The 26430-nt window shown below is 39.8% G+C and overlaps 1 protein-coding gene across 7 annotated transcripts in view; it reads right to left on the reverse strand.

Moving 5' to 3' along the window:
• The window catches only part of ZZZ3 (zinc finger ZZ-type containing 3), a 126598-nt gene that overhangs the window by 80012 nt on the left and 20156 nt on the right, over positions 1-26430 (reverse strand). For 3 of the 7 annotated variants that reach the window (XM_030913362.1, XM_030913365.1, XM_030913361.1), the window contains exons 2-3: positions 513-646; positions 374-436 (exon numbers count right to left, since the gene is read on the reverse strand). The gene's annotated coding sequence lies outside the window, so the exon portion shown is untranslated. Of the gene's footprint in view, positions 1-373; positions 437-512; positions 647-1445; positions 1497-26430 lie in introns of those variants that run through there. The other 4 variants (XM_010380672.2, XM_010380671.2, XM_030913363.1 and 1 more) reach the window with 2 other exon arrangements.

Below are 26430 nucleotides of genomic sequence, written 5' to 3' on the forward strand. Positions count from 1 at the left end.
GTTAACATGGGGAGAAGCTCAGTGAAAACATGATCCTACAAAAAGTAACCCCTGACTTGAAAATCTACTCTTTTTATAACAGACTCCAAGTGCCAACTCCTTTGTACCAAACACTGAAGCGTTTCACAAACATGGCAAAACATTATATTCTACAGTGTGTGATGGTAGCAGCAATCATCAAAAGCAAAGAGCATCTACAACTTAAAGTATATCTCTGAGCATACTGGAATGTGCCCTAGTGGCAGTCTATCAAGTTCTAACCAACCACTTAACTACTCTATTTGAATAGAGTTCACTATAGGAACATTATCCACTACGATATTTAGCAGACAAGAACATCTGCAACTGTTATTTTCACAGAGCTGATACTTACAGCTGAGCTCTATTGGCATTAAGATAGACAGGATCCTGCAGTGTTTTGTAAAAGCCTGATACACTGAAAAAGAAACTTCAATCAATTACTTCTAACTAAACCCCACTTGGCCTTAATTAAGATTACATTATTTTCTTACCTTTTAAAAAGCGTTTCGCCTAGTATTTGATCCCCACGCGTCTGTATTTATCTGTCATCACTGTTAATTGTCCATGTTACACTGAGACTTCAGGTATTATTTATTTATATGGTCGTACTAGAACAACTTGATATCTGTGAAGGGAAACCATAATATAATCACTATAGATGTGTTACGGTTTACAAATTTGTGAATAAAAGTGGTAATATTTCCAAACACTTATATAGCACACTTCATTTTCTACTAAACTTCACAAATAATTCCTTACATTTAGCTGTGAAATATGTGTCTTCAACAAACCAATATGATTGGCTAACACTTCCAAGTTCTTCTCAGAGAGCACCCACATACAAGTTTTCTAAATTTAAGTCTAAACTTAAATCCTTACAAATTGAAGAGCTCCTCAGGTACCTTTTCTTACTACCAAGATAGATATATGTCATTTTCCTTAAGTCTACAATTGCTCTCCATTAATACAAAAGTACTTTTTTGTGTATTTTATATTTTATGGAATAAATCTATAATGCTTAAAAACGAAGTAAAAAAAGATAATGACTGTCCTTTAAATGTCACTTTAAACATCTGATACCATTCTCAAGCAATTTTGGAAGTAAACAGAAAATAAATGTTATTTAAAATAAACTGAGATATAGGTGCACAAACATTCCTTAAAGGTAAGCTTCTTAAAACAGACTTGGTGATGATTACAGGTCTGAGAAATAGATACACACACTTATAGTGATGACCAAAAGCACTGTACAGAATTTTAAATAATTTTAACCAGTTTATCGGTGAAAAAAGAGCTATAAAAGAACGTTCATTCATACCTATCAGAGAAAGCAGCGTATGAATGGCATTCTAAAACATTTCATCATGCTGTACCACTCCACTACACAGTAAAAAGTACAAATCTACATGGAAAATAGAGATAACCTGGCGAGGCATGGTGGCTCATGCCTGTAATCCCAGCACTTTGGGAGGCCAAGGCAGGAGGATCCCTTGAGCTCAGGCATTCGAGACCAGCATGGGCAACATAGTGAGCCCTCTTCTCTACAAAAAAAAATGAACAAAATTAGCCAGGCGTGGTTGTGTGTGTCTGTAGTCCCAACTACTTGGGAGGCTGAGGTGGGAGGATCATCTGAGCCCAGGAGATTGAGGCTGCAGTGAGCCGTGATCGTGCCACCGCACTATAACCTAGGCAACAGAGTAAACCCTATCTCAAAAAAAAAAAATTTTTTTTAATGTAAATGCAGATAACCTTACACATGCTTTCTGGATAAAGTTATTAGGAATGACAACCATTCAGATATTCTCAGTGAGAAGTTTCATTAACAATAGAGCGATTAAAAAACTATTGTCTATCCTCAAACACAATTCCTTATTCGTTTTCAAACATTAAAAATATATAAGTAAAACCATAAAAAAATTAACACTTTGGGATGACAAGGCAGAAGGATCACTTGAGCCTGGGAGTTTGAAACCATCCTGGGCAACAAAGTGAGGTCTCATCTGTACAACAAATAGAAAAAGGTAGCCACGTGTGGTGGTGTGCACCTGTAATCCCAGCTGCTAGGGAGGATCCTTAGAGCTGCAGTGAGACCTGGTTGCATCACTGCATTCCAGCCTGGGTGACGAAGAAAAAAAAACACACACACAGATCTAACTAATGTTTAGGTTTAAAAATTGTCATGACCTCTCTTGTACCAAAAGCAAGGAAATTAAACTAGCCAAAACTCTTGTAGCCCCTATACTGTGTTCTTCACTTCATTCAACATACATTTCAAACTTAAGCATTCTGCAAAACTGTTATATGCTTTCTGCAGCAGAAATACTTCTTTGAATTATGACAATACACAGTAATTTTTTCATTTGAACTATTTAACTACAGTAACTTACTTCTAGAAGTTTAAAAAACAGCATTTTGTCATTTAAAAAGCATACAAAATGGAAAGCAAACTATCTAAGTCCTATTCCTAAAGCCATCTTATTTATTCCCTTGGAACAGAGCTTTGCTTGTTTTCATGTACTAATAAAATTCATTGACCATTCAAGTGTTCCAAAAGCAAACCCAAAACCAATCTTCACTGAAAGAATTACTCTTCCTACTTCTTGCAGTCTTAACACTGGTACTACTGTATTAAATAGATTACATGATCTCAGATTCACAGCACACATGTAATCACTTCAAAAGACTACGTAAATCTCACTAGAAGATACAGCTCTAGTGATATAACCAGGATATAAGCCACATAACTTACTATTAAAATAAAACAATGAAGTTCAAAGCTAACCACAATCCCTAAATTTTTGGGCAAAATATTTTTTAATTTTATAAGAGCTTGGAAAAAATTTAAAAGGAAGGTCATACAACAGAGTCATATTTATTACCTGATTCTTGTTGTAAGTGAAAATACCACATATGGGCACTATACTATGATTTTAAATGATTTTATAAGAAAGAGACATTCAATTCAATGTCAGTTGTAAAAAGCATTAAGATACGGTCAAAGACACAAATACCTTTCTTTTTTTCTTTTTTTCTTTTTTTTTTAGACGGAGTTTCACTCTTGTTGCCCAAGCTGGAGTGCGATGGTACGATCTTGGCTCACTGCAACCACTGCCTCCTGGATTCAAGTAAGTCTCCTGCCTCAGCCTCCCAAGTAGCTGGGATTACAGGCGCCTGCCACCACGTCCATTTAATTTTTGTACTTTTAGCAGAGATAGGGTTTTGCCATGTTGGTCAGGCTGGTCTCAAATCCTGACCTCAGGTGATCGACCCACCTTGGCCTCCCCAAGTGCTGGGATTACAGGCATGAGCCACCACGCCCAGCCCAGAAACACCTTTCCTAGATAATTAAGCTTTCACAGTTACTTGCTATAAAGAGCTGAACCAAATTTTCATTTGGTACAAATTATTATCAAAGAAGAGTTTTATTTTTAAGATTATTATCAAAGAAGAGTACCTTTATAATTTAAGATTATTATCAAAGAAGAGTACCTTTTTCTGGCTCCCTAAATTGCTCAGAACCACATGTTCAGTGTCTTGGATACCTTCTATAGATTTTCAAAGATAAGCCTATTTCACAGTCAGCAGAAAGATAGTAGGAAGAGTACAGGATTTGGTGGAGGAGACAGAAATGTGATTCTCTGTCATCAATAATTATTTCACCACGAGCAAGTCACTTTGCCTATCTGTGCTTTATCTATAAAACGAAAGACATATCTGCCTACTACCTCTCAGAGTTATTGTGAAGTTTGAAAGAGATCACATCTGTGAAGTACTTCAGGTTACTGACTCCCAAATTTTAGTGTGTCTAAGAAATACCTGGACCCAATCACCTCTTAAATTAAGATTCAGAAGGCCTGAACACAAATGCATAAATTTTCATTGTCAATTAAGCACTTCAGGTCACTCCAACGTATGGGCTCCCAATGATGATCATACTTTGAAACAACTACATCAGTTTCTTCTAAAACACTATAGTGTTTGGGCTGGACACGATGGCTCATGCTGGTAATCTCAGCTCTCTAAGAGACCGAGGCAGAAGGATCACTTTGAGGCCAGGAGTTTGAGACCAGCTTGGGTAACATGGCAAGACCCTGTCTCTACAGAAAAAAAAAAAAAAAAATGCACACAATAAATTAGTGGAGCATGGTGGTGTGCACCTGTTGTAATCCTAGCTACTCAGGAAGCAAGAGGCCTGGAGTTCGAGGCTGCAGGCTACAGTAAGCTATGATCACACCAATGCACTCCAGCCTGGGCAACCAAGTGAGGCCCTGTCTCTAAAAAATTAATTAATTAATTAAAAGAAATAAAACTTTAGTGTTCATAAGCATTAAATCTAGGTACATGTTCAAAATACAAATTTCTAGCTAGGCGCAGTCACACATGCCTACAGTCCCAGCTACTTGGGAGGCTGAGGGAGGAGGACTGCTTGAGTCCAGGAGTTCTAAGTTGTAGTACACTATGTCAATCAGGTGTCTGCATTAAGTTTGGCATCAATATGGTGACCTCAGGACAGCAGGGGACGACCAGGTCGCCTAAGGAGGTGAGAACGGGCCCAGGTCGGAAACACAGCAGGTCTAAACTTCCATGCTGATCAGTAGTGAGACTGCACCTATGAATAGCCACTGCACTCCAATTTGGGGAAAAGAGACCCTGTCTCTTAAAAAAAAAAAAAAAAAGAAGAAAATGAAATAAAATACAAATTTCTAAACCTCATCCTTAAAAATCCAGATTTAGGCCAGGCGCAGTGGCTCACGCCTGTAATCCAATACTTTGGGAGGCTGAGGCGGGTAAATTACCTGAGGTCAGGAGTTCGAGACCAGCCTGGCCAACATGATGAAACCTGTCTCTACTAAAAATATAAAATTAGCCAAGTGTGGTGGCGTGTGCCTGTAATCCCAGTTACTCGGGAGGCTGAGTGAGAAGAACTGCTTGAACCTGGGAGGTGGTGGGTGCAGTGAGCCGAGATCGCACCACTGCACTCCAGCCTGGGTGACAAAATGAGACTCCATTTCAAAAAAAAAAAAAAATTTCAGATTCCATAAACTTGGAATGGAGCATACAATCTTCATTTATCATCATTTAGGAGATTCAGATGTAAATGAGTTATGATACACCCTTTTAGAAATCCTAAACTAGATTCTTCCTCCTAAATATTTCTCAAATTGTTCCTACCTCTGTAGTATCATCATCCATGACCAACCTTAGGCTGTCATTTGAATTCACCCAAATGCCTTCTAATTAGTCTCTCTACTTTAAGTCTTTTTTTTCTCTCTCTCTCTGAGACAGGGTCTCACTCTGTTGCCCAGGCTGGAATGTAGTGGCTCAATCACTGCTCACTACAGCCTTCAACATCCCAGGCTCAAATGATCCTCCCACCTCAGCCTCCTAAGTAGCTGAGACTACTGGTGCATGCTACTACACCCAGCTAATTTTTGTATTTTTTGTAGAGACAGGGTTTCACACCATGTTGCCCAGGCTAGTCCTGAACTCCTGGGCTCAAGTGATCCTCCCACCTCAGCCTCTCAAAGTGCTGGGATTACAGATGTGAGTTACTGCGCCCAGCTCTGCTTTCATTAAGTCTTATCCTTTAAAAATGCATGATCTACAGAATGATATGTCATTCTCCTATCTAAAACTCTTCCAAAGATTTATGCTTCTTGCCAAGATAGAATAACAGGCATGAAACTTATGCTCCAACCGGAAACAACTAAAAATCTGGACCAAAAAAAATGTATGAAAATTATTTCTGACAAAAGAAACCAGACAATACAGGACAGTGATCAATGAAAAAGAAAAAATAAATGGGGCAAAGACTACAATTTACTTACTGGAGAATTTCTCCAGTTTACTTACTGGAAAATTTCTAAGCTGCAGAGAAAGGAAGGTGTCCCAAGCAAGCTCAGTGGTTTTCTGGAGTTAAGATAATGAAGTGAGGAGTTTAGGGGAGGCCAAGGTAGCTACAGTCTCCCAGAACATAGTGCCACAGAGGAGAGAGCAGAAAGGAGAGGCAAGGTCTCAGATAATCTGCAGGGGACCTCCTTAAATTTTGAGCTGAGTACTGATCAGTAAAACAGGGGAAGACATCCACAGGCAAGAGTATGCCAGAAAACATGTAATAACTGAAGGGTAGGTGGTATGTAGTTTCTAGTTTATAGGGTTACTAATGTTTGTGGTATATAACTTCCACCACAGCCAATTTCAAGCTACCAACATATCAGTGAATGAGAATCTGAAAAAAATACATGGCAACACATTATACATTACATAGTGTTTCTACCATAAGAACATAATAAGGCTGGCTGCAGCAGCTCACATCTATAATCCCAGAACTCTGGGAGGCCAAGGCAGGTGGATCACTTGAGGCCAGGAGTTCAAGACCAGCCTAGCCAGCCAACATGGCGAAAACTCATCTATACTAAAAATACAAAAATTAGCAGGGCATGGTGGTGCACACCTGTGGTGCCAGCTACTCAGGAGGCTGAGGCATGAGACTAGCTTAAACCCGGGAGGTGGGAGGTTGCAGTGAGCTGAGATTGTGCCACTGAACTCCAGCCTGGCCAACAGAGTGAGACTGTCTCAGAAAGGAAAAAAAAAAAAAAAAAAAAAAAACCAGGACCCAATAGATATAAATTACCATGAGTGCATAAAAATAGCAATATAAAATAATATAGTTACATGAGGTAATGAGTTTTGAGCATTTACTATCTTTGTTCATAATAAGTGATTTAATTATAAGTTTATATAATTTAATTCCCTTAAGAATTAAGCTAGCTCACAAATTTCCTGATATTTTAACAATTGGCTCTCATGAGCCAGCTCAAGTATACCACCACACGTGGTTCACATAGTCGGGAATAACTGGTTAACCTACTAGCCACAGTAGAAAACCTCATAATTCGTGGGACATAAAGTACAATGCTCAGTACCACACTGCATCAGTAGTGGTGCAAACTGAGCTCTAAACTAAAGACTATTCTGGTCTCATCTAACAAAGAGAAAAGCAAGCCTCAAAAGGATAAAGCCATTTCCAATGAACTCCACTGTGTCCCAGAACAGAGCCCAAGAATATTTATGGGAATAAAAAAAAAAAATCTAGCACCAAACAAGGTAAAATTGAGAATGCCTGGAATCCAATCAGAAATTACCAAACAGGCCAAGTGTGGTGGTTCACGCTTGTAATTTCAACACTTTGGGAGGCTAAGGTGGGCGACTGCTTGAGCCCAGGAGTTTGAGACCAGCCTGAAACACATGACAAGACCCCATTTCTACAAAAATTAGCCAGATGTGGTGGCGCATGCCTGTAGTTCCAGGTTCTTGAGAGGCCATGGTGGCAGTTTTGCTTGAACCCAGGAGGCTGAGGCTGCAATGAGCCACGATCATGCCCCTGCACTCCAGCCTAGGTGAGAGTGAAATCTTGTCTCAAAAATAAAAAAAAATCATATGAAGAAGCAGGAAAATACCACTTAAAATCAGAAAAAGCAATCGACAGAGAAAGAACTGTACACGACAGTCACTAGACAAGAATATTAAATCAGTTATAACTGTAGTTCTTATGTTCGAAGTGGTAGATGGACATATTAAGCATGCTAAGGAGAGATACAGGAGTCTTTTTAACGCAAATTGATTCTTCTACTTAGAAAAATACCAAGTTTGGAATGAAAAATATGCTGGGATTAGACACTGAAAAGAAAAGGTCAATCAATCTGACGTCATAGCAATAGAAACCTAACAGATAGAAACAAGAGTGGAAACAAAACCATGAATGAGATGTAGAATATCATCAAAACGCCTATAACATGGGTAACTGAAGTCCCCAAAAGACTGAAAGAGAAACAGAAAAAATATTGGAAGAAATGATCCCAAACTTTGTAAATAGGATGGAAATGACGAATTCACAGATCAAAGAAGCTCAATAAGCTGGGCATGGTGGCTCAGTGCTGTAATCCCAGCACTTTGTGAGGCCAAGGAAGGTGGATCACTTGAGGTCAGGAGTTTGAGACCAGCCTGGCCAACATAGTGAAACCATATATCTACTAAAAATACAAAAATCAGCCAGGAGTGGTGGTGTGTGCCTGTGGTCCCAGCTACTTGGGAGGTTGAGGCATAAGAATCACTTGAACATGGGAAGCAGAAGCTGTAATGAGGTGAGATTGCACCACTTCACTCCAGACTGGGTGACAGAGCGAGACTCCATCTCAAAAAAACAAAATACAAAGAAGCTCAATAAACCCAAGCACAAGAAACATGACTAAAACTACAGTAAGCCAGCTCATAACTAAACTGCTTAAAAGTCAGTAATATAAAGAATATCTTAAAAGCAGAGAAAAACAACACACTACAGGCACAGAGAGGAAAGTAAGAATGACAGCAGACTTCTCGGTGGAAACATATGCCAGAAGACAGTAAGGTATATCTTTGAGGTACTGAAAAAAACTGTCAACCAAAAATTCTACTCTCAAAAAAATGTGCTTCAAAAAATAAGGCAACATAAAAATTATTTCAAACTTAAAACAGTAAAAGAGCCCATCATAGACAGACATGCATTATACGAAATGTTAAAAGAGGTTCTTTAGGCAGAAGGAAAAGATGCTAGATGGAAGTCTAGATGTATCCAAAGGAATATAAAGCACCAGAAATGGTAAATATTAAGATAACTATAAAAAACTTTTCCTGGCCGGGTGCAGTGGCTCATGCCTGTAATCCCAACACTTTGGGAGGCCAAGGTGGACGGATCACCTGAGGTCAGGAGTTCAAGACCAGCCTGACCAACATGGAGAAACCCCATCTCTACTAAAAATACAAAATTAGCCGGGCGTGGTGGCGTATGTCTGTAATCCTAGCTACTCGGGAGGCTGAGGCAGGAGAATCACTTGAACCTGGGAGGCAGAGGTTGCAGTGAGCCAAGATCGCACCACTGCACTCCAGCCTGGGCAACAAGAATAAAACTCCGTCTCAAAAAAAAACAAAAAAACAAAACAAAAAAATTTTCCCCTTAGTTTTTAAACATAAATAACTGATAAAAAGATACCAATATACTGTACAGTTTATAACATAAATGGGGGTAAATGTAATAGCACAAATGTGGGAAAGGGGACATACAATGTAAGATTCTTATACTACATGTAAAGTTATATAACAGCACTTCAGGGTATGCTATGATAAATTAAGACGTATACTATAAATTTTAAAACCACCACTAAAAAGCAGATGAACAGAGAAAAAGTAATAGTTAAACAGCTAACAAAAGAAACAAAGTAAGAACATGTTTTAAAGACTCAATCCAAAGGACAGCAAAATAAGAGAAGAAAGGGAACAAAGAGCACAAAGAAAAAATAAAAAGCCAATAGCAAAGTGATAGATTTAAACTTTATCAAAAATCACTTTCATACAGCCATTTCAACTGTAAATAGTCCAAAAATAGTTTCAAGCAGTTTAGTTATTTGGAAGCAGTTACTTGGAAGGAATAACAAAAAATGAACATAAAAAGATTCAGGTCATTTAAACTGTGACCACAATGAAATTAAATCAGAAATCAGTGATTAAAAAAATACATCTCAAAAATCCTCAAATATCTGGAAATAAATAATATGCTTCTAAATGACCCATTAAGTCAAAGAAGAAATCAAAGGGAATTAATGTAGCATATCAAAATATCTGGGGAGCAGCAAAAGCAGCATTTACAGAGAAATCTAAAGCAGTAAACATATGTTAGAAAAAAAGGAGGGTCTCAAATGATGTCAGCTTCTACCTTAAGAAACTAGAAAACAAAGGATACTATAATCCACAGAAAAAGAAGAAAAAATAATAATGAGCAGAAATCAATGAAATAGGAAACAAAAAAGCAATAGAGAAAAATCAATGAACCAATAGCTAATTCCTTAAGAAAAATCAATAAAATTGACAAATCTCTAGACAGACTCATCAGGAACAAAGTACAAATTATCAACATTAAGAAAGAAAGAAGAGATGTTGCTATAGTTTCTATAGATGTTTTAAAAGATGGTTCTATAGATATTTTCCCAACAAGGGTACCAAAACAATTCAATGAGGACATAATAATCTTTCCAACAAATGCTGCTAGGACAACTGGATATCCACCTACAAAAGAACCACACTGAACCCCTACCTCACACCATATACAAAAATTAACTCAGGATGAACCAAATGTTCTTGGATGATAATGTTCTTGCCAAGCATCGTGGCTCACACCTGTAAACCCAGCACTTTAGGAGGCTGAGAGAAGAGCATAGCTTGGGCCCAGGAGTTCGCAACCAGCCTGGGTAACACAGAGACCCCATCTCTACAAAAAATGAACAACATTAGTTGGGCAAAGTGGTGTGTGCCTGTGATCCCAGCTACTTGGGAGGCAGAAGTGGGAGGATCACTTGAGCCCAGGAGGTTGCACTGAACCAAGAACATGCCTCCGCACCCCAACCTGGATGACAGAGAGAGATAATCTGTCTTTAAAAATAAAATACGCTGACAAATCTTTGTGCAAATAGGTGCAATTCTTTGTGATCTTGGATTAAACAATAATTTCTTACATATGATGCTAAAAGCGTAACTAACAAGGACAAATGTGTGATTCCACTTACTATATGAGTTTACCTAAAATTGTCAAATTAGTAAAAACAAAAAGCAGAATGGTGGTTGCCAGGGACTGAGGGAGGGGGAAATGTCAAGTCATTGCTTAATGAGTTATAGTTATGCAAAATGAAAAACATTCTGGAGATGGACCATGGTGATGGTTACACATTATATGAGACTGCATTTAATGCCACTAACCTGTAAACTTTAAAAATGGTTAAAATGGGGCCGGGCACGGTGGCTCATACCTATAATCCCAGTACTTTGGGAGGCCGAGGTGGGAAGATCACAAGGTCAGAAGATCAAGAACATCTTGGCCAACATGGTGAAACATGTCTCTACTAAAAACACAAAAATTAGCCGGGAATGATGGCACACACCTCTAGTCCCAGCTACTCTGGAGGCTGAGGCAGGAGAATCGCTCCAACCTGGCAGGCAGAGACTGCAGTGAGCCAAGATCGCACCACTGCACTCCAGCCTGGGCGACGAGAACAAAACGCCATCTCCAAAAAAAAAAGGTTAAAATGGTCATTTTTATGTTACATATATTTTGCCACAATTAAAAAATAAAAATTGAAAAAGCACAAGCAACCAAAGAAAAATACAGATAAATGGGGATCATCTAAATTAAAACCTTTTGTGCTTCAAAGAACTCAAGAGAATAAAAAGATAACTCACAGAATGGGAGAAAATATTTGTGATCATCTATCTATAAAAACCCTTACAACTTAATAAAAAGATAAACCTGTGGCCGGGCGCGGTGGCTCAAGCCTGTAATCCCAGCACTTTGGGAGGCCGAGACGGGCGGATCACGAGGTCAGGAGATCGAGACCACCCTGGCTAACATGGTGAAACCCCATCTCTACTAAAAAATACAAAAAACTAGCCGGGCAAGGTGGCGGGCGCCTGTAGTCCCAGCTACTCGGGAGGCTGAGGCAGGAGAATGGCATAAACCCAGGAGGTGGAGCTTGCAGTGAGCTGAGATCCGGCCACTGCACTCCAGCCTGGGCGACAGAGCGAGACTCCGTCTCAAAAAAAAAAAAAAAAAAGATAAACCTAATCTAAAAATGGGCAAAAGACTTAAACAGATATTTCTGCAAATAAGACACACAAATAGCCAATAAGCACATGAAAAAATGCTCAATATCATTAGCCCTCAGGGATATGCAAATCAAAACCACAGTGAGATACTTAACACCCACTAGTATGGATATAATAAAAAAGACAACAAAAATATATGTTGGCAAAGATGTAGAGTTATGTGCATCCTCATACACTGCTGGTAGGAATGCAAAATGGTGCAGCTGCTTTGGAAAATTGTTTGGCAGTTCCTCAACAAGTTAAACATAGAATTACCATATGACCCTAGAATTCCATTCTTAGGTATACACCCAAAAATAAAGGAAAACATATGTCCACACAAAAACTTGCTCAAAATTGTTCATAGCAGCATTATTCATAATAGTTATAAAGTGGAAACAACTTAAATGTCCATCAACTGCTGAGTGAATAAACAAAACAAGGAATATCATATCAATACAATGAAATACTGTTAAGTCATATAAAGGAGTGAGGTATTGATAAACACTGGAACATGGATGAACCTTAAAAACATCATGCTAACTGAAGGAAGTCACTCACAAATGTTACATATTGTATGATTCCCATTTATATAAAATATCCTGAACAGGCCAGGTGCAGTGGTTGACACCTGTAATCCCAGCACACTAAGGGGCCTAGACAGGAGGATCACTTGAACTGCAGGAGTTCGAGACCAGTCTGGGCAACATGGTAAGATCTCGTTTCTATAAAAAATTAAAAAATTAGCCAGGCATAGTTGCACATGCCCCAGCTGCTCAGAAGGATGAGGCAAGAGGACTGCTTGAACCTGAGAGTTTGAGGCTGCGGTGAGCCATGATCGTGCCACTGCATTCCAGCCTGGGCAAAAGGGTAAGATTCTGAAAGAAGAAAAAAAGGAGGGGAGGGGAGGGGAAGCAGGGAGGAAGGGAGGAAAGAGAGGAAGGGAGGAAAGGAAGAAGGGAAGAAGGGAGGGAGGGAGAGAGGGATGGAGGGAGGGAGGGAGGGAGGGAGGAAGGAAGGAAGGAAGGAAGGAAGGAAGGAAGGAAGGAAGGAAGGAAGGAAGGAAGGAAGGAAAAAGAGAAGTGATTGCAGAGACTGTGGGAGGGAGGAAATAGGAGAAAGTGAGTGCTATAGGTATGGGGTTTCTTTTTAGAGTGATGCAAGTATTGTGCAATTAGGTACTGTTGATGGTTGCCCTATTTTGTAAATATACTAAAAATCATCGAATTGTACACCTAAAAGGGTGATTTTTATGGTTAAGTGTATATCTCATTTTTTTTTTAAAGATAAGAGAATAGGCCAGAGGCGATGGCTCACACCTGTAATCCCAACACTTTGGGAGGGCAAGGTGGGCGGATCACCTGAGGTTGCGAGTTTGAGACCAGCCTGCCCAACATGGAGAAACCCCATCTCTACTAAAAATACAAAATTAGCCGGGCATAGTGGCGTATGCCTGTAATCCCAGCTACTTGGAGGCTGAGGCAGGAGAATCACTTGAACCTGGGAGGCGGAGGTTGCAGTGAGCCGAGATCACGCCACTGCACTCCAGCGTGGGCAACAAGAGTGAAACTCTGTCTCCAAATATATATATATATAGGGACATTACAAATAACTTCATGTCAATAAACCTAATTATTTAGATGAAATGGACAAATTCCATGAAAAACCGCAAACTCCCCAAAACTCACTCAAGAAATTATTTCTTAAATATCCTTAAAGAAAGTGAAGTTCTAGGTAAAAACTTAGCAACAAATAAATTCCAGGCCAAGGTGAGTTCACTAGTAAATTCTGACTATGCCACTTGATATACATTTAAGGAAAAAATAATCCTAATTCTACCCAAACTCTTCTAGAAAACTGAAGAGGAAGATTTCCCAACTCATTGCATGAGGCCAGCATTAGTCTAATTTCAAAACCAGACAAAAAATTACAAGAAAATTGAACTACAAACCTATATCACTTATAAACATAGATGCAAAACTCCAAACAACTTTTTAACAAACCAAACCTAATAATATTTTTTAAATAATACACCATGACCAAATGGTGTTTATCCCCAAAATGTTAAGACTGGCTTACATGGACATAAGGATGGTTCAATGCAATTCACTCTATATTAACAGACTAAAAAAACAAAACCGAAAAGAAAAAAAAAGAACATAAGATCATCTATACAAATATAGAAAAGAGGTTTTAACACCAACCTAGCATCCCTCTACGGTGACAGAATGCAGATCAGTAATTACCAGGCGATGTGGGAGAGGTGAGAGCAGCAGTAGGGAGAAATTAGAAAACAGTATGAGAAAACTTTGGGGACATGAATTTGGTAATAATCTTGATTGCAGTGATGGTTGCACAGTATATACATTTATCAAAACTTATAACAAATTATATACTTTAAACATTTACAGCCAGGTATTCCTCAATAAAGTTGTTTCAAAATAAATCCAAGAAACAAAACACTTTCAAAGATACAAGTTAAAATCTAAGCATCTTAATGGAGATACAAATTGTATCTGGCCTTTCCATCTCTAATTCTACTCTAAATCTTCCCCAGCAGTTAACCAGATCTAAATTTCAATCTCATATCACAGAGGTTTTCAATCACAGCAAGTATCAGAATCACCCATGACATTTCAGAAAAAAGAAAATAGGAGTTTCTCATTCCACAGGTCTGGAATTCAGTACAGCTGTGATTTATTTTGTCTTTTTTTGAATTGAAACGAAGTCTCGCTCTGTCACCCAGGCTGGAGTGCAATGGCACAATCTTGGCTGACTGCACCCTCCACCTCCTGGCTTCAAGCAATTCTCCTGCCTCAGCCTCCCAAGTAGCTGGGACTACAGGTGCCCACCACCACACCCAGCTGAGTTTTGTATTTTTAGTAGAGATGGGGTTTTACCATGTTGACCAGGCTGGTCTCAAACTCCTGACCTCAGGTGATCTGTCTGCCTTGGCCTCCCCAACTGCTGGGATTACAGGCATGAGCCATTGTGGCTGGCCATTTTTTGTCTTTTTAAAATTTTTTATTACTTTTAACTTTTCTGCTGAAAGACAGTATACATAAAGAGAAGTGCAAAATAATAAAACTATAGCTTGATGAACTATCACAAAATGTAGAGGTATGTATTATTTAAAAGTTCCAAAGATATGATGAACAGCCAAAAACGATTACCTCTGTCCCAAACATCTTTCCCTTCCTTGCTCACCTACCATTTACCTTGTTCTTTAAGTCACAAATCAGACGCACCCACCTACTTCAAGAACCTGTGTCCCCAGGGAACCCTGTTCATAGCTCTTACCATACCACTTGCCTTTAAAAAGTGTTTTTTTTTAACTTTTTAAAGGTAAGAATCCTTAAATAAATTATGTCCTGGGAAAAAAGAAAGTAAAGCTACTCTAGTTAAAAGCAAGGGTAAAGTGACTACAAGATAGTAAACTTGCCTACCCTCCCTCAAACTATTCCCCCACCAGGAATTTCAAGATTACTATTTACTACACTAATCTATTCACTTGTCTGTTTCATCCATTAACACTGTTTTGTAGCAAAGCCTATCTTATTTTTCATTTTCTTTGTGCCTAGAAAACATTCATTAAACATTATTATTTGGACATTATTCAAACTAAGCATGGAGAATAAATCAGTAAGGTTATAAAAAAAAGTCTGAAGGGGAAGAGTAGCTGTACAGGCCTTGAAATAGAAATGGGCAAAACTGGAACAAGGCCAATGAGGCTGAAACCTAACAGACAAAGGGAAAAAGTATCATAAAATGAGCTTTTAAGTAGACAGATGCCAGACCATAAAGGGCTCTCTAAGCTGTAGCAGAAATTTGATGGGTTTGTTTGTTTTGAGATGGAGTCTCGCTCTGTTGCCCAGGCTGGAGTGCAATGGCGCGATCTCGGCTCACTGCAACCTCCACCTCCCAGGTTCAAGCGATTCTTCTGCCTCAGCCTCCTGAGTAGCTGGGATTACAGGCATGCACCACCATGCCCGGATAATTTTGTATTTTTAGTAGAGATGGGGTTTCACCATGCTGGCCAGGCTGGTCTCAAACTCCTGACCTCAGAGGATGATCTGCCTGCCTCTGCTTCCCGAAGTGTTGGAATTACAGGCGTGAGCCACTGAGCTCGGCCTTGATCAGTATTTGTTTTATGTTTCTTTTTAAGTTTTATCTGGATTATTTATTCTATTGAAGTAAATGATGAGAATGACACATAATCCAACATACATTTTTAAAAGATTATTCTGGCTGCTGTGTGAATGTGAACTCAGTGCATAATGGGAGATGAACAACAGTACAATAATAAATGTGATCAAAGCCAGGTACAGAGGCTCATCATGCCTTAATCTCAACATTTCAGGAGGCAGAGGCAGGTGGATCACTTGAGCCCAGGAGTTTGAGAACAGCCTAGGCAACATGGCAAAACCCCACCTCTACAAAAGATGCAAAAATTAGCTGGGTGTGGTGGTGCACACCTTTAGTCCCAGCTACTGGGCAGGCTGAAGTGGGAGGATCACTTGAGGCCAGGAGGTCAAGGTTGCAATGTACTATACATAATTGTATACTATACATAATTGTATGTGCCATACTGTAGTGCAGTTTACTTTGCACCAGCATCACCACAAACACATGAGCACAACATTACAGTACAACTTTATAACAGCTACCACATCACTAGGCAATGGGAATTTTTCAGCTTTGTTATAGTCTCATGGGCCCACCAGGGTATATGCGATCTGTCCTTGACCAAAACCTAATTATGTAGTATTTGTCTATTCCACTCGCAACTAACCACTTACTTGCTGCGACCTGACAACCATTTCTTACTTGTGAAATTGGCGGGGGGCGGCGGGGGCAGGGAAGCATTCCTACCAAACAGAATTGTCCTAAGAATTAACTGAAATAAATCAAGTAGACTAGCCCCGGCACATAGTACAAAAATCAACAAATGAAATAATGATTGCCAGCATTTATTATGTGCAATATACCACATACTATATTATATATATATATATATATAATCTTATTTAAAACTCTCAAAAACCTATGGAAGCAGGTACTAATATTATCCCTATTTAACAGATGATAAAACAGAGGCTTAAGAATATTAAATACAGGAGGCCAAGGCGGGCAGATCACTTCAGCCCAGAAGTTTGAGACCAGCCTAGGCAACATGGTGAAATCCCATCTCCACAAAAAATTTCAAAAATTAGCCAGGTGTGATATGATGACAGGCGCCTGTGGGCCCAGCCACTCAGGGGGCGAGGTGCAAGGATTCATCTTGAGCCCAGCAGGTTGAGGCTGCAGTGAACTGAGATCATAGCACTGCACTCCAGGACAGGTGACGGACTGAGACCCTATCTCAAAAAACAAATTTCCAGTATCGCAAAGCTAGTTAAGTGGCAGAATACAAAGTCTTATCCACTCTACTGACACTGTGCTTTACAATAACAAAGAACTTGCTCATTATATTTCCACAATCTCAAAAGTAGACAGCTGAGACATCATATTCATTTCCCAAATGGTATATGGCAACAGACTCAAGAAATGCCTATGATCACACAACTAATAAAGCCAGAATATGAAGCTAAGTCTTTTTTTTATTATTATTATTGAGATGGAATTTCACTCTTGTCCAGGCTGGAGTGCAGTGGCACAATCTTGGCTCACTGCAACCTCCGCCTTCTGGTTTCAAGCAATTCTCCTGTCTCAGCCTCCCAAGTAACTGGTATTACAGACATGCACCACCACACCTGGTTAATTTTTTGTATTTTCAGTAGAGACAGGGTTTCAACATGTTGGCCAGGCTGGTCTTGAACTCCTGACCTCATGATCCACCTACCTCGGCCACCCAAAGTGCTGGGATTATAGGTGATGCCTAAATTGAGCTCAATCTGTAAGACTCTATGGCTCTCTGCATTGTAATAATGTATAACACTTAGTGTATAAACACTTAGAATGAGGATCTTCTTACCATCTCATACCAGTTAGAATGGCAATCATTAAAAAATCAGGAAACAACAAGTGCTGGAGAGGATGTGGAGAAATAGGAACACTTTTACACTGTTGGTGGGACTGTAAACTAGTTCAACCATTGTGGAAAACAGTATAGCGATTTCTCAAGGATCTGGAACTAGAAATACCATTTGACCCAGCCATCCCATTACTGGGGATATACTCAAAGGATTATGTCATGCTGCTATAAAGACACATGCACACGTCTGTTTATTGTGGCACTATTCACAATAGCAAAAACTTGGAATCAACCCAAATGTCCATCAGTAACAGACTGGATTAAGAAAATGTGGCACATAAACCCCATAGAATACTATGCAGCCATAAAAAAGGATGTGTTCGTGTCCTTTGTGGGGACATGGATGCAGCTGGAAACCATCATTCTCAGCAAACTATGGCAAGGACAGAACACCAAATACTGCATGTTCTCACTCATAGGTGGGAACTGAACAATGAGATCACTTGGACACAGGAAGGGGATCATCACACACCGGGTCCTGTTGTGGGGAGCAGCGGGGAGGGAGAGCATTAGGAGATATACCTAATGTAAATGACAAGTTAATGGGTGCAGCACACCAACATGGCACATGTATACATATGTAACAAACCTGCACATTGTGCACATGTACCCTAGAACTTAAAGTATAATAAAAAAAAAAAAAAAAAAGAATGAGGATCTTCTTCCAAAAGAGGGGTATGTCTGAAAAATAGATACACGATCTATGATAAAAAAATTCCTCCCAATGGCCGTCAACATTCAAGTTTTCAAGAAGCTAAAATAGAGATTAATTTGAAAATATCAATGACAACTGTACCCTAATTGTATAAAATTTGTGAGAAACCCAGTACTAATCAGAAGAAGAGATTCTGACAGGTCTATTACTGTTTCCTGTGGTATGTTTCTTGTTTAATAAATGATATCACTTAACAGAGAATTAGAGGTGAGAATTTAATACTTCTTTGTAAGTCATTCAGTCTCTCCTATAAAATCATTCTCTTCGTTCACAGAGATGGAAAAGATATCCATCTATCTATGGAGAGGCATGGGTACCAAATATAAGGCACTATATAAGGCCTGATGCCAAAAGGGCCAGTTATGTTTATTTCCTATTTATCTCCAACACTAGAAAAGAGAAGCAAGCTTAGTCCCTTTTCTATGCTTGTAACAGAATACCACAAATTAGGTAATTTATGGAAAATAAATTCCTTCCTTTCTTTCTTTTTAAATAGAGACAAGTTCTATGTTGCCCAAGCTGGTCTTGAACTCCTGGACTCGAGCAATCCTCCCACCTCTGCCCCTCAAAGGGCTGGGATTACAGGTATGAGCCACCACACCCAGCCAAGAAATTTATTTCTTACAGTTACGGAGGCTGAAGTCCAAGATCAAGGAGTTGTCTCTGGTGAGAGCCTTCTTGCTCAGGAGGATTCTCTGAAGAGATCTGAGGTAGCACAGAGCATCACAAGATGAGAAGGCTGAGTGTGCTAATGTGCTAGCTTAGGTCTCTCTTCCTCTTCTTATAAAGCCACCAGTTCTCCTCCCATGATAATCCATTAATCCATTAACCAATTAATCCATTAATCCATTCATGAGAACAGAGACTTCATGATCCAATCACCTCTTAAAGGCCCTACCTCTCAACAGTGCCATATTGGGGATTAAGTTTCAACATGAGTTTTGGATGGGACATTCAAACCACAGCATATCATAAGCCAATAAAAGAGTTAATATTTATATAATGTGATCAAGTAAAGGGTTTTTAAGATCAAAATTAATATTCTTCTCGCATTACCTTTACTTTGATTGGGTTTAGTCAAGTTTAAGCCCCCTCAGCCATGTGAGGACACAGTGAGAAGACGGCCACTTATAAACCAGCAACTGGGCCCTTGCCAACATTTAGTCTGCCCTTGGACTTCTCAGCCTCCAGAACCATGAGAAGTGAATGACTGTTGTTTATTTGTACCCAGTCTATGGTTTTGTTACAGCTGCCCAAACAGACTAAGACAATAGCTAATGAGACAGACAAGGCAGATAGATAAAACTCGCCTTGCAGGTAGCAAAAAATAAAGCTGAATTTGTCAGCAGTCAAGCAACAGAAGCAGAGCACTAATATGACATTGTTTAAACATTCTGACTTAGCTCAGCCTGAACCCAAATAAATACCCTGGACTTTTCAGTTTCATAAAATCCCTTTGTTGATCTATGACTTAGAAGAAGAAATGAGATGAGAAGGCACCATATATCATTCTTAGGTCCAAACCAGCTTGTTAAATCCTGGAACAGACTAACTTGAAAATGATTATTGGACTAGCAAGATTGATTCATTTCAAGATACATTAGTTTAGTACATACTGTGTACTATGTACTTATCATTAAGACATAATCTCAGCTCTGGATAGCCATTCATCTTCAATGGACATTCATAAATGAAGCATAAATAATTCAGCAAGGCCTAGGTGAAATGCCTGATATAAAAATCCATCTATATCTATTTTTACAAATGTTTCCCTTTCATCAACTTACAGTTTTCCTCACAAAGCTATATCTTATAGCTGTCTAAACTGTATACTGCATTTTGAAAATGCTTACAAAAAAATTTTACTTCTTTGCTTGCTTTAAATATTTTTTAAATTTGTCAATTAGTTAAATTTAGGAAAAAATTCAAAATTTCCATTAATTTAGTAATATTTATCCTTAAGGATGTTATTTAATGTCAGTTTTTTTTTTTTAAGCCAGTCACAAGTATTAATAAATGACTACTTAATCCTCTCTAAAAGACATGCTCCATCTGTCTTAAGAATTCTCAATGGTTTCTGTCAACACAACAATCAAGAACAAGTAAGACTAGGAAAAGTCTTAAAAGCAAATAAAGGCCGGGCGCGGTGGTTCAAGCCTGTAATCCCAGCACTTTGGGAGGCCGAGAGGGGCGGATCACGAGGTCAGGAGATTGAGACCATCCTGGCTAACACAGTGAAACCCAGTCTCTACTAAAAATACAAAAACTAGCCGGGCGAGGTGGCGGGCGCCTGTAGTCCCAGCTACTCGGGAGGCTGAGGCAGGAGAATGGCGTAAACCCGGGAGGCGGAGCTTGCAGTGAGCTGAGATCCGGCCACTGCACTCCAGTCCGGGCGACAGAGCGAGACACCGCCTCAAAAAAAAAAAAAAAAAGCAAATAAAATAATCTAAATGAGACAAATGAAGGTAAAGATTCATAATGAGTTAGGATAGTTTACCATTTCTCATGGGACAGAGTCCTCCCTGAAATATCTTTTTTCTTTTTTTTGAGACGGAGTCTGGCTCTGTCGCCCGGGCTGGAGTGCAGTGGCCGGATCTCCGCTCACTGCAAACTCCGCCTCCCGGGTTCACGCCATTCTCCTGCCTCAGCCTCCCGAGTAGCTGGGACTACAGGCGCCCGCCACCTCGCCCGGCTAGCTTTTTGTATTTTTTAGTAGAGACGGGGTTTCACCGTGTTAGCCAGGATGGTCTCGATCTCCTGACCTCGTGATCCGCCCGTCTCGGCCTCCCAAAGTGCTGGGATTACAGGCTTGAGCCACCTGCGCCCGGCCCTGAAATATCTTTTGATATCAATGTCAAGGTCTGAATATCAAAATACTGAAACCTTGAATCTTATCAGATATGCACCACTGCTCTAAATTCTTGCATTTGTACTGTCTTTAGAGGGCACAAAAACTTTTCTCAGCATATTAACCAACCTCTAAGCTGGATTCTCTGCCACCTCTAAAAATCTATAGGACAGGTAAAGGAGTTCCCAAGCTAGTTTCAATATTTCAAAAACCCTAAGTGTCATAACAGATCATATATAGTTGATTCTCATAAAGTTGCCATGAACACTGAATTATCAAATACTCAATACTAAGAGAAATTCAGAGTGAAGTTCCTGCTAGCCTCTGATTAAAATATTTTCAACAGCCTAACAACACATATCCTTGTTTTATCTGTGCTTTTCTTTAAAAACACTTTTATTTGTTTATTTACTTACTTACTTATTACTTTTCGAGACACAGTCTCACTTTGCTGCCCAGACTGGAGTGCAGCAGTGGCGAGATCTCGGCTCACTGAAACCTCCGCCTCCCGGGTTCAAGCGATTCTCATGCCTCAGCCTCCTGAGTAGCTGGAATTACTGGTGTGCGCCACCAGGCTCAGCCAAATTTTTTCTATTTTTAGTAGAGATGGGGTTTCACTATGTTGGCCAGACTGGTCTGTAACTCCTAGCCTCAAGTGATCGGCCCACCTTGGCCTCCCAAAGTGCTAGGATTACAGGCGAGAGCCACCACGCCCAGCCTAAAAACACTTTTATATCGCTGACTCATAAACACTAACTCACAGTCAACAGCACTGTAACTTTTCATCACAGCCTTCTTGCACTTAGGAACACTATAGACAGCACTTTAGCACTACACTTAGGGGCAATTTTAAACAGTGAAACCACCTCTTTAAAAAAAAGTGGGGAAGATATAACACTAAGTAAATAGAAAAGACAGCTAGAACAAGAAGGCAGAGTGTCATTTTGTTTAACCTCATTTGGAAATGCGTACATCAAACAACTCAAATTTCACCACTCTGAACATGTCCACAAATGACTGCAAAAGTGCCAGACGTATTGATTTGGGGGTTACAAATAAGTTTTAGCCAGTAAATGAGTTCACAAATGTGGAATCCGAGAATAATGAGAACAGACTACTGTCATCCCTCAGTATACATGGGGATTGGTTCTGGGACTCCGAGTATAGGTAGCCAATAAACAATTGTTAAATTATTTATTTAACAAGCACTTAGTATCCAATAAATGTTAAATGAATGGATAATTATACAAAATATAATAATTTAGACACATCAACAATAAAAAGTACAAATATAGCTTACCCCATTTCAACAACCACTTAACATACTAGTGTAGGGCCAGGCACGGTGGCTCACTCCTGTAATCCCAGCACTTTAGGAGGCCAGGGTGGGTGGATCACCTGAGGTCAGGAGTTCGAGACTAGCCTGGCCAACATGGCAAAACCCTGTCTCTACTAAAAACACAAAAATTAGCTGGACTGAGTGGTGCACACCTGTAATCCCAGCTACTCGGGAGGCTGAGGCAGGAGAATCTCTTGAACCTGGGAGGTGGAGGTTGCGGTGAGCTGAGATTGCGCCACTGCACTCCTGCCTGGACAACAGAGCAAGACTTCGTCTCAAAAAAATAAATGAAAAAAATAAAATAAATAAAATAAATAAATAAATACTAGTGTATTCTCTTCCATTCTTATTTCAACATGCATTTTTAAAATCAGAATTTACACAACACACACTTTCGGCATCCTGCATTTATTCCCCACTTAAGCCACATAATTAAGGGCTAAATTGTTTGGTTGGGATTTTTTTATTTTTTAGAGACAGGGTCTCACTCTGTCACCCAGGCTGGAATGCAATGGCGAGATTACTGTTCACTGCAGCCTTGATCTCCCAGGCTCAAACGAACCTCCCAGCTTAGCCTCCCAAGTAGCTGGGACTACAGGTGTGAGCACCACCATGTCCTGGCTAATTTTTTTTCTTCTTCTTCTTTTTAGTAGAGACAAGGTCTCCCTGGGCAACCCCAGGCTGATCTCCAACTCCTGGGCTCAAGCGATCCTCCTGCCTAGGCCTCCCAAAATGTTGGGATTACAGGCGTGAGCCATACCGCCCAGTCTAAAATTGATAATGGCCATATAAAACCGTATAAATAGTTTCTAATTTAACCATTTCCATTCGGTTAGGACATTGCTTCTGATATTTTACTATTTATTATTTAAAATGCTGTGATTAACATTCTTGCATACTCTGTGTCTGCATTTGATTATTACCTTAAAACAGACTTACTGGGTCATAGAATATAAATGTTTCCATCCTTGAAGGACACTGTCAGGTGGCTTTTAAGATAAAGCTTCATTTGTTAAAAATTCTAAATGCATTTTTAAATGACTATGCAAGAAAGTTCATTAAAATGTATTTCTGAAGCATACTTTACATAGAAGACTTATAATAGGCTTTACTAATTTGCTATCACTCAATGTAGCTTTAAGTGTTTTGTTTTAGTATTACTAATGAAAGAAAAATGTTTAATTTAGTTTAACTAATTTGATTATCTCATTGAATTTTTCTAAAATACTTAATTTTTAAATTTAAGAAACCAGTTCAGCCGGGTGTGGTAGCTCACTCCTGCAATCCTAGCACTATGGGAGGCCAAGGTGGGCGAATCACCTGAGGTCAGGAGCTCAAGATCATCCTGGCCAACATGGTGAAACCCGCCTGGCCAACATGGTGAAACCCCATCTCTATTAAAAATACAAAACTTAGCTAGGCAGAGTGGCGGGTACCTGTAATCCCCGCTACTTGGGAGGCTGAGGCAGGAGAATCACTTCAGCTCAGGAGCTGGAGGCTGCAGTAAGCCAAGATCACGCCATTACACTCCAGCCCGGGCAACAAGAGCAAAACTCCATCCAAAACAAAAACAAAAAAACAATGGAACAGAAAAACCAAGTAAATTTCCAATGCAATGACTAAAAGGGCTCTCAAAAGTTATTCAGCCTAGAAGACATACCCTAGTGGCTTTTCTGACACTTAGCTGCCCTGTCACAGAGGAATGATTAAGGGCATTGCAGTTAGATACCTGGTAACAAATTACAACCTCTTTGAGGAGAGATTAACTACTTTTCTCTTCCATGAAAGAAAAAGGCACATCAATCTTGAATAATTATCATTCCATATCAGATTATGGAACACCTGGCATAAAGTGGGCACTCAAAATTGCTTTCTTTTTCCAAGTTAGAGGAGTCTCTTAAATCACAAGACACCCCATTTTCATTTCTTGATTATAGTTTCAAATTGCTAACGCGGAATATTTTTTGTTTTCCAGATTAGGTCTTGCTCTGTTGCCCAGGCTAGAGTGCAGTAACACGATCACAGCTCACTGCAACCTTGAACTCTTGGGCTCAAGCAATTCTCCCACCTAAATCTCCTGAGTAGCTAGGACTACAGGCACAAGCCATCAAGCCTGGCTTTTTTTTTTTGAGATGGAGTCTCACTCTGTCGCCCAGGCTGATACAGTGGCACGATCTAGGCTCACTGCAACATCTGCCTCCCAGGTTCAAGCAATTCTTCTGCATCAGCCTCCCAAGTAGCTGGGACTACAGGCCCGGCTAATCTTTGTATTGTTAGTAGAGATGGGACCATATTGGCCAAGCTGGTCTCAAACTTCTGACCTCATGATTTACCCGCCTCAGCCTCTCAAAGTGCTGGGATTACAGACATGAGCCACTGCGCCCAGCCTGGCTTTTTTTTTTTTTGGAGCGACAAGGTCTCGCTATGTTGCCCAGACTGGTCTCAAACTCCTGGGCTCAGGGCATCCTCCTCCCTTGGCCTCCCAAAGTGCTGGGATTACAGGTATAAACCAATGTGCCCCACCCAACAAGGTATTTTTAAACATGAAGCAAAAAAACTTAAGATATCACAAATGTGGAAGGGTGGGAAATGTGAACATACACTTCAGTGGCTGGAATTGAAAGTATCAGTGTACTCACCCTGAATCTAACCACAAGAAAACACTGGAAATTCAAACTGAGGGACACTAAATACCTCGCCTAATCTCTTAAAAAATGTCAAGAAATTTGAGGCTAGGATGGACATGGTGGCTCAGGCCTGTAATACCAGCTACTTGGGAGGCTAAAGCAGGAGGATCACTTGAGTCTGGGAGGTCAAAGCTACAGTGAACCAAATTCATGCCACTACACTCCGGGCTGAGTGACAAAGTGACACCCTGTCTCAAAATATAAATACATACAGAAATGTGAGGCCAGGTGCTGTGGCTCACGCCTGTAATCTTAACACTTCGGGAGGCCAAGGCAGGAGGATCCCCTGATCTCAGGAGTTGGAGACCAGCCTGGATAATACAGTGACGCTCTGTCTCTACAAAAAAGCATAACATTAGCCAGGCATGGTAGCACGTGCCTGTGGTCCCAGCTATTAGGGAGGCTGACGTGAAAAGATTGCCTGGGCCTGGGAGGTGGAAGCTGCAGTGAACCATGATCACACCACTGCACTCCAGGCTGGGTAACACAATGAGACCCGGTCTCGAAAAAAATAATTAATTAAAAAAAGAATTTGACTAACTGTTCCAGATTAAAGGAGACTGGAGAGACATAAAATGCAATGTATAATCTTTGATTTTAAAAAGCTCTGAAAGTAATTATTAAGATAATTGACAAAATCTGATTGTGGACTGTAAATCAGATAACATATTAATGTTAAATTTCTGAATTTTGATCATTGTAACTGCAGTTAAGAGAATACCCTAGTTCTCAGAAAGAAAAGTCTGGTGGTATCCTAGATCTAATTCTGCTCTGCGGAACAACTCATTACAGCCCTGCATTACCTGAAAACAACTGTCCCCTTCCCTCCTTCACTCATTCCTATAAAGTCTTCCTTCTCCACAGAAAGCACTCTCAATTCCTTCAAAGGTTTTCATGGGTTACCCTCCTGACATATCTATCTTTTCATTTACTTTTCTTAAAGTGTAGCTTTCAGAAATAAGGCCAACATTGTAAATGTGTCCTAACCAACATGGAATAAATATTATATCCCTTATTATGGACAAAATCCTATTAATGAAGCCTGGTAGTTCTTTTTTTCTTCTTCTTCTTTAAGCAACTCACCAGTTGGATGTCTGAGACCATATAAACTCAAACTCC

This window comes from Rhinopithecus roxellana, chromosome 12 (assembly GCF_007565055.1).
Source record: "Rhinopithecus roxellana isolate Shanxi Qingling chromosome 12, ASM756505v1, whole genome shotgun sequence".
Lineage (NCBI taxonomy): Eukaryota > Metazoa > Chordata > Mammalia > Primates > Cercopithecidae > Rhinopithecus > Rhinopithecus roxellana.